This window comes from Colossoma macropomum, unplaced genomic scaffold (genome assembly GCF_904425465.1).
Source record: "Colossoma macropomum unplaced genomic scaffold, Colossoma_macropomum, whole genome shotgun sequence".
NCBI classification, from domain to species: Eukaryota; Metazoa; Chordata; class Actinopteri; order Characiformes; family Serrasalmidae; genus Colossoma; species Colossoma macropomum.
Genome location: NW_023494802.1, coordinates 38,432,822 through 38,441,692, shown reverse-complemented (window position 1 = coordinate 38,441,692; position 8,871 = coordinate 38,432,822). Strand labels below are relative to the sequence as shown.

Genomic DNA, 8,871 nt, shown 5'->3' with positions numbered 1-8,871 from the left:
AAGGCAGCCCTATTCCAGCAGAGGGAAAGCGTGAATGGGCGAATGAGTTAAACCAGTTCTTTGTGCGGTTTGACGATGGCTCCTCTCCTGATCTACTGTGACCATCAGCAACCACTGTCTGCAATGGACACATCTCACCCTCCCCCCAGAACTGGAATGTCCAGTGATTATACATTCATTGCTAATCAGGTGAAGATTGAACTGAACAAACTCAAGCAGAGCGAAGCAGCGGGACCTGATGGCATTGAACCCAGGGTGCTGAAACTGTGCGCGGAGCAGCTGTGTGGAATTCTTCAGCACATCTTCAGTCTGAGCTGCAGCCTGAAGAGAGTCCCAGTTATGTGGAAATCATCTTGTGTGGTTTCTGTCCCCAAGAAAAGACAACCGACAGCACTGAATGATTACCGACTGGTTGCACTGACATCCCACTTAATGAAGACACTTGAAAGGCTGATGCTCATCTGAGACCTCAAAACAGCTCTTGACCCTCTACAGTTTGCAAATCAGGATGGCATTGGAGTGGATGATGCAGTTTTCTACCTGCTGGACAGAACATACTCTCACCTGGACACATCAGGCAGCACTGTGAGGATCATGTTCTTCGATTTCTCCAGTGCATTCAACACCATACAGCCTGTGCTTTTAGGGGAGAAGCTACGGCTGATGCAGGTGGATGAATCCATCATCTCATGGGTAATGGACTATCTGACTGGACGACCCCAGTATGTGCGACTGCAGGGCTGTGTCTCAGACAAGGCTGTGTGCAGTGTTGGGGCCCCCAGGGGACTGTGTTAGCTCCATTCCTGTTCAATCTGTACACCTCTGACTTCAGGTACAACACAGAGTCGTGTTATCTGCAAAAATTCTCTGATGACACGGCCATTGTGGGGTGCATGAGGAACGGACAGGAAGAGGAATACAGGAAGCTGGTGAAAGACTTTGTTGACTGGTGTAAGCTGAACCAGCTGCAGCTAAACATCAGTAAGACTAAGGAGACGGTGCTGGACTTTAGGAATTCCAAACCTGCCTTGTCACCAGAACAGAGGATGCTCAACAAGCTGTTAGCCATCTTGGACAACACCTGCATGTTACACTGGATAAACAGAGAAGCCTAATCAGTGCAGACTGTTACAGCTGCGCTGTGTTAAAGAGCCGTGTGAGATCTTTCTTACCCACTGATATACAGCTCTACAGCGAGTCTCCTTACTGCAGAGACGGCACTGATCTCCTGCTGTGTGAACTGAGCTGAACCACATCACTATATTAGCTCTCCTGTTAATACAGACTGTGCAATATGTCACAACTATTACTGTAATGACACTTTGACTATGCACTTTACACTATAATATTGATACTAACTCAGAGTTAGTTATGTCCATAATATGTGCTTTTAGTTTACCTCATACCACTCAGTGCCTGCTGTCATGTAAATACAACAAATCTGTCTCATATGCCATGTAACTATATACATAAATATACTTTATTTTTTTTCTCTTGTACTTTAACTCATCTAGATTTATGTCTATTTTCCTGCATAGTATATGTAAGTGTATGTGCAATTATATGTCTTGCTACTGAAACACTGCAATTTCCCTCTGGGATCAATAAAGTTCTATCTACCTGTCTTACTCCAGTGTCACTCTTGGTAAACCAATCTTTTAACAGAATGTCATTAATAAAAAAATAAGCACAAAACACTGAAGGCAAATCATTTCCATTAGGTAGAACCAAGTGGCTCTGAAATCACTTTTTACAAAGATTTTAGTTACAAGTTTAAGTTTAATAAAAACTTGCTTTAAACTCAGATTCACAAATTAGTTTCCTTTACTAAACTGCATCTGTAGGTCTCTGTTCATAAACATACTAGACAAAACTAATTTACTATAAAATGAAAGTGTTTGTATAAATTCAGAATAAAGACACATCAGTCACAACTGCATATGTGTACATATTTCTATATTGTGGTCTGTTTACACAAAGTTAGGTTAGTTCATCATTTATGTTGAATAGACTCTCCCAAAATTTTATACTGCTGCACTGATGTTGAACCGTGTGCTGCACTGGGTCGGTATGACCAACAGGTCAAAACAAGCTCAAAACAAAGTGACCGCTGTGCCCTGATTGGTGTTCTTGCGTCGCTCTTCTTTCGTTTTGACATGTTTTTATACACACAAACTAAAAGGAAAGACAGATTTTTCACATAAGATATGACTTTGAAATGTAGTGGAGCAAAAGTAAAAAGTCACTCAAAATGGAAGACCTCCTTAGGTACAGTAACCAGTTACATTGACTTACTGTCCACCACTGCTTAAAGTTTACATCAAAACTAAGACAGAATATAAAATGTAAACACATCCTGAACTTGAGCTTGAAGCTCTGCCATACAAGCAGAGTTTACTTTAAATCTCTGCACATCACCAAAATGGCTAAGGTTTGCTTGCCGAGGGTAAAGTGATCTTTTCCCCATTAAGACACTGCAGAACTGTTCCAGCTAAACAATAAACGTATTCTCTTCTCTTGGTTGAAAGGTTTTTAATAAATGTGATGAATGCAGCATAACCGGACCACTAGTGGGAACCATATAACCTGTTATACCAGAGGTCCTCAAATACAGTTTCTGGGCTTGTAGTCCACTAAAGAGTTGGACAAACTTAATACAATTAGTCATCATACCTACCAGCAAATACAATAATCAGGAACTGGATTCAAGGTCTGGAAGTGAAAACCTCTCATCACCATCAAATTAGGTCACCTACAGATAAGGTCATCTCACAAGAATGAAAGCTTGACAGCCTGTTAGCGTCAAACAGCCCCAGGTAGATTCTTCTGTATGCATTGGATAAAGACTACACAAGCCACAGCAACATTCAAGAGAACCGAGTTTTATTCAGGGATGAAGAATCCAGGAGGCTTTGAACTGGTGGAGTCTGTGAGGTCATGCACAGATCGACCGCCACACATGCTCAGACGCTGCAGAATTATGGGACATTGACACTCACTTGGACAGCCACAATCCCCTGGAACAGTCAGGCAAAGTAAAACCCTTCACTCCTTTAGAAGGTTGAGGCTCTGATAACTTCAAATAGAAACAGCCTTTCTTCAAGTGTAGATGTTTCTCACCACAGATGATTGAGCAGGACAAACCCTAATCAATGCTGGAGCACCAAATCCAGAAGAGCTAAACCCTTCAAGTCCTTAAAAGATTAAGACTTCCAACTTCAGAGGGAAGGAGCCATTGCTCAAGCTTAGGTGTTCCTTACTGTAGATGCTGAAGCTCCAGCACAGATCAGGGTTAATCCTGCTCCAACAAGAGCAACACAGTTCACGGAGAGTTGGATCAGCAGAACCACTGAACTCTGGCAGTGCTGCTGCTCCAGACCTGGCAGTGAGGAACCCAGCCTGAAGTCTCACTTTACCTTCACATTTTCTCCTCATGTCAGCACTACTACCTCTGCAGAATCCCCAGAGCCTGAACCTTCATCTCCATCACCCTGGAACAGCTGTTTTGCTTCACCTTTGCTCTCTGGACAGAAAGATTTAAGACAAGATCAACATGGTGCCAAGGCCAGGTTACCAAACACCACCAAAACTATCCTACAGGCAAAGTATTCTTACTGCAGTGCTCAGGTACTGCAGAGAAACACTCTATAGAACATGGGTGTCCAATCCTGGTCTAGGAGGTCTACTACCCTGTAGTTCAGACCCGACACACCATGTTGCAATATTCAAATGCACTTGAAGGCCTTCTTTAGCTGGATCAGGTGTGATAGATTAGGACTGGAGCCATACTCCACAGGGTGGTAGATCTCCAGGACCAGGATTGGGCACCCCTGCCTTAAAACATCCAGTTTCTATATTCACAGAGGCTAAGACTCAATTTTCAGTTCAACCATAAGACAGTATAACAGCTGCAATAATAGCCCAGTAAACAGTGAAAGTGCCCAAACCTCTGCCTCAGCCGGGCTAAGATGAGCCCCTCTGCACGTGCCTGCTCATGCTCAGCCAGAGACCCAAACACTGCAACAAGAGAGGATCAGCCAAACTACTCAACATACAGACCAGCAACATACCAGAACCTCAGAGGGGAACTCACCATTAGAGACAAGCACAATCAGAAGAAATCCCACAATGACTCTCTGGGGAACCATACTGAAGACCAACAGCTACCCAGCCTAAAGAGAACCACTCTACACTGCAGTGCAGAAGGGTCTTTAAATAGCAGCAGTGATGGAGCTCAGGTGTGCACCTCACCTGGACATCATTAAGAAGGTTGGCCCGAAAGCTGATCTGACACTCTAATCAGCCAACTGCTGGGCAATCAGTGGTTTCACCAAAACATCTCAGACAACTGTACAGTTATTAGATCAGCTGCAGTTTGTAATCAGTTTCCTAGACAGGGATTAAGCCTAGTCCTGGACTATATTCTCCTTTCAGTCAACACAATTCAAAAGCCTGTGTAATGTAGAATCAAGCTTAATGCTTGTTTGGGATACCAACTCTAAGGGGCTATTGCTCTGTCATTAGCTTAGCACCAGTACAGTCTCAGTTATCACAGGTTTGGCAAACTGGTAATTTAAGGGGTTTAACATGCAGCTGTGGGTAAAATTAAACCTGATTTATCTGTCAAAACAAGCAGATCCACCTGATCCACCACTAAATAGCCACTAAGCTGGATGCAGTGTAAACTTAAGTCATGATTAGCCCAGCCAAAACGAAACACTACATAATAGAAACACATTTCACTATTTAAAGTCTTTCATTTCAAGTTTATCAGATGCTCCATACATTATGACATTTCATGCTATATGTATAATTAAAGGTCTTCCTTCAGTTCATTTACACTTACAGCACACAATAGCTGCCTATTTTATTTCAGGCCTAATCTACCACAGCAATGTAAGGCCGTGTTCAGACTGCAGGCAAACTAGATTTGGTTCTCAAATCAGTTCTTTTTAGGTCGTCTGTCTGCTCTGTTATTTGCAAGTGATCAGACCGGATTTGTGCATCTAGACATCACCAGTCTATCTGCATGGGTTGCCATTGGTAACAACGTAGGCGTCAGTAACTACGTAGCTATGCTGGTGATGCGGATTTCAAACGCAGATGCAGGAGAGATGGAGGAGCATCATCTCACCCTCCAAACTCTTCAGAACTCTCTTCTTAATAATGAATCTTTGGAGCTCTTCTTGAATCCCAGTTTTTCAACATTGTTGTTTGTTCTGTTGTAGGCTATGCAAAAGGCTCACTGACATCCGATTTCAGCGACTAGAGCGCCCAGACTGAAACACATCTGTAAAAATGTAAAACCTCCAAATGTGATTTGGATCCGATTCACAAAATTGATTTTGTGTGGTATTTTGCTGTCCGGAATATCAAAAATCAGTCTAGATACAATCTGGATGCAACAGAAATCAGATTTGGGCTGGCAGTCTGAACAAGGCCTTAGTTACACAAAGTCTTTGTGTGCTTTTTTTTTTTCTGAAGGACACTGGATTGAATGACTAGAGGTAGGGTTTACAGGTGAGTGGTACTCGCTGAGCAAGGCTACCCCCTGCACTGGTGCCTGTTGACACTTCAAAGATCCACTTGACCAGAAGCCTCTAGCGTGGTGCCGTATTGAACAGGCTTTCTCAAAGAGCCACTCTGCGTCCCACACTCATACTCATTTGCACAACTGGAACGCTTTAGTACCGCACACTGACCCCAGACTGCAAATCAGTTTGAATTGTTCAAATTAAGATGAACACTATGGCATTACATTTCCCTATTGAGTCAATAACAGGAACAACCTAAATATAGAACATCTTAGCTTCTAAGAACAGTACATTGTGAAAATCCTAAAATTAATCAAGGCTGCAGCAGTTAACAATTGCTGTAGTTCAGTATGGTATCTCATTGTGCGTTTAATTAAGCACTGTGGCATTTAATTAGAACATGCCATGAGGTGTACAGGACTTTGACAGAAGGTATATGAGCCTATGTATGGGATATTAAAGAAAACTGAGCAGAAAAGTCACTTCTGTTACAGTCATTGTGCCTTCAATCTCAGCAAAAACATGCCTTCAGTGGGTTTAAGATCAAACTCAGTTAATCCAGAGATAGTGGTATCCAGTGGCAGATGTGTTGGCTTTAGTTTAAGCCGCAGCTTCAGAGGACACAGCAAAGGTGTTTAAGAACTCACATGACCCTCTCAGGCTTAAACTCAGGTTAAACTCTAAACCAAAGTTAATAAGAGTGAAATTGCCTCAAAGAGCTTACAGCTGAAGAACTCTGATTCCCACAGCCAGTCCTGGAGAACCCATGAGCTTAATTCAGGGGACCTGGAGATCTACCACCCCAAAGACTTCATATGTAATTTCTGGCTCTCCTGAAGGCCTGCATTACCTGACGCAAAACTCTGCAGGGTGGCACAGCTCTAGGACCAGGAATGAGCACCCCTGTCTTCCTTGATGAGCTGAATCTGATTCTGTTCTGGATGAGGGAAAACTAGTGATTCATCAAGAAGTGACTTTGGTAACTTCTGAGCCAGTCAAAGACACCCGGCAGCTGGAAGACAATCCTGGTGAGAACTTTGATATTTGGAACCTAAATCTTACACTCCAGTGGTCAACAGTCCTGCACCTGGATGTCTACCTTTCTTCCTCACTTTAGCTCCAACCTTAATCTACTGAACATGACCCATTTAATTGAATATTCAAAAGTCCCTGATTAGCTGAAAGAGGGGTTAGTTTCAAGTTGAATGTGAAATACAACAGAACATAGATCTTCAGGTAACCACTGCTCAAACAAAATCATTTTACACCAAGACAGTGTGCTGTAATTTGCTTATTCAGTACACTGGGTGACTTGGCCATGGCTAGCCAATAACACTGTTTACTATATTCCTGAAAACTATCAGCACCATATTTCCATCCATCGCCCTGCTGAAAGTCTGGCTCTTTGGGCCTCAGCCTGGAAGCTTAAGTTAACACAGGGGTGCTCAATCCTGGTCCTTAAGATCTGATACTGTTCTCCACTATGATCTGTTCTATCCAATATGGTCGATCTCCAAGACTAGGATCACAGACTCCATGCTCCACATACAGTTGTGGATGGAACAGGTAACTTCCCAGGAGAAGGGCATACAAAACACAATGAGTAACAAATTTTCAAATTAAAAGAAACAAACACAAGAACTCATACTTGACACACCCAACCCAGTACACAAAAAGCTTGTTAAGCTCAACCTAATTAATAAGAATTTAGGTAGTGTGAGATGAAAACATCAACAGCCAGTGTTCAACTATGGCCATGGAGAGCCATTTTCCTGCAGGGTCTAGTTCCAACCACAGTCTAAAACCTACTCCAGCTAAGTAACTTCTTCATAGGACAGTGACTGGCTGAATCTGATGCATCAATGTTCAAGCCCAGTATGTTAGATGCAATTTGGAATTCAACTCTGCAGGAAGGTAGGCCTCCAGGACAAAGGTTGTGACCCCTGGTCTACATTCATGACCACTACCCAAGAATAAAAGTCAGAGCTGGACTGACAGCACAGCCTCAAGACGGCCCAAACAAGCACCAATTCTTGCAGGCTCCAATTAGAAATAAAAAAAAGCCACAGCAATTCAGGAAAACATTTATTCCAAGACAGAGAAGCAGTGAGGCATGCAGTTGGAGCCAGATGCTCAGATGCTGCAGGGTTATGGGATGTTGACAAATTCACTTGGACAGCTGCTTTCCCTGGAACAGCAAGACAAAGCAAAACTTTCACATCTTTAGAATGTTCTGTCTTGGATAATATCAAATGAAGTGTTTGCTCAAGCTGTCACATTCCTCTCTGCAGATGCTGCAGCTCCAGCACAGATTAGGGCTCATTCTGCTCCAACAAGAGCACCACAGTTCATGGGGTGCTGGATCAGCAGAACCACTGAATGCTGGCAGTGCTGCAGCACCAGGCCTGCCAGTGAGGAACCTGGCCAGAAAACTCACTTTACCTTCAGGTCTTCATCTCATGTTAGCACTACGAAGTCTGCAGAATCTCCAGAGCCTGAACGTTCATCTCCATCCCCCTGGAACAGCTGTTTTGCTCCACCTTTGGTCTCTGGACAGAGAGAGTTTAGACAAGATCAATATAGTGCAAGTAAAGCCAGGTTACTCAAGCACTGAGTAACTTTCAAGAACTGCAGTAGACCCTGAAACTGGCTTCTTACTCTAGTTTTCAGTTCAACCATAAGACAGTATAACAGCTGCAATAATAGCCCAGTAAACAGTGAAAGTGCCCAAACCTCTGTAGTTTCTGATCAGCCGCGCTAAGATGAGCCCCTCTGCACATGCCTGCTCACGCTCAGCCAGAGACCCAAACACTGCAACAAGAGAGGATCAGCCAAACTACTCAACATACAGACCAGCAACATACCAGAACCTCAGAGGGGAACTCACCATTAGAGACAAGCACAATCAGAAGAAATCCCACAATGACTCTCTGGGGAACCATACTGAAGACCAACAGCTACCCAGCCTAAAGAGAACCACTCTACACTGCAGTGCAGAAGGGTCTTTAAATAGCAGCAGTGATGGAGCTCAGGTGTGCACCTCACCTGGACATTGTTAAGAAGGTTGCCCGAAAGCTGATCTGAGACTCACAGTGCAAACTGCTGGACAATCAGTGGTTTCCTCAAAACATCTGAGACAACTGTACTGTTATTAAAGGAGCTGCAGTTCCCAGACAGGGAAGCCTAGTCCTGGACTTTATTCTCCTTTCAATCAAAAATAAACATGATTCAAAACCCTTTGTAATCCAGAACTTAAGCTTAAAGCCTGTCTGGGGAAAACTACCCTTAGGGCATATTGCTCAGTCACTGGCTTAACAGCAGTTTACTCTTAGTTTAA

At 43.3% G+C, this 8,871-nt stretch overlaps 2 long non-coding RNA genes across 2 annotated transcripts; both read right to left on the bottom strand.

Annotated features, from left to right (window-relative positions):
* Positions 1-2,873: 2,873 nt before the first annotated feature.
* On the bottom strand, positions 2,874-4,198 carry LOC118822263. The gene is made up of 4 exons (XR_005008440.1): positions 4,094-4,198; positions 3,948-4,017; positions 3,417-3,523; positions 2,874-3,017 (listed from the first exon to the last, which is right to left on the bottom strand). It is a non-coding gene; the product is annotated as an uncharacterized LOC118822263 (long non-coding RNA).
* Positions 4,199-7,614: 3,416 nt separating this feature from the next.
* On the bottom strand, positions 7,615-8,526 carry LOC118822256. The gene is made up of 4 exons (XR_005008434.1): positions 8,422-8,526; positions 8,268-8,345; positions 7,977-8,083; positions 7,615-7,722 (listed from the first exon to the last, which is right to left on the bottom strand). It is a non-coding gene; the product is annotated as an uncharacterized LOC118822256 (long non-coding RNA).
* Positions 8,527-8,871: the final 345 nt, after the last annotated feature.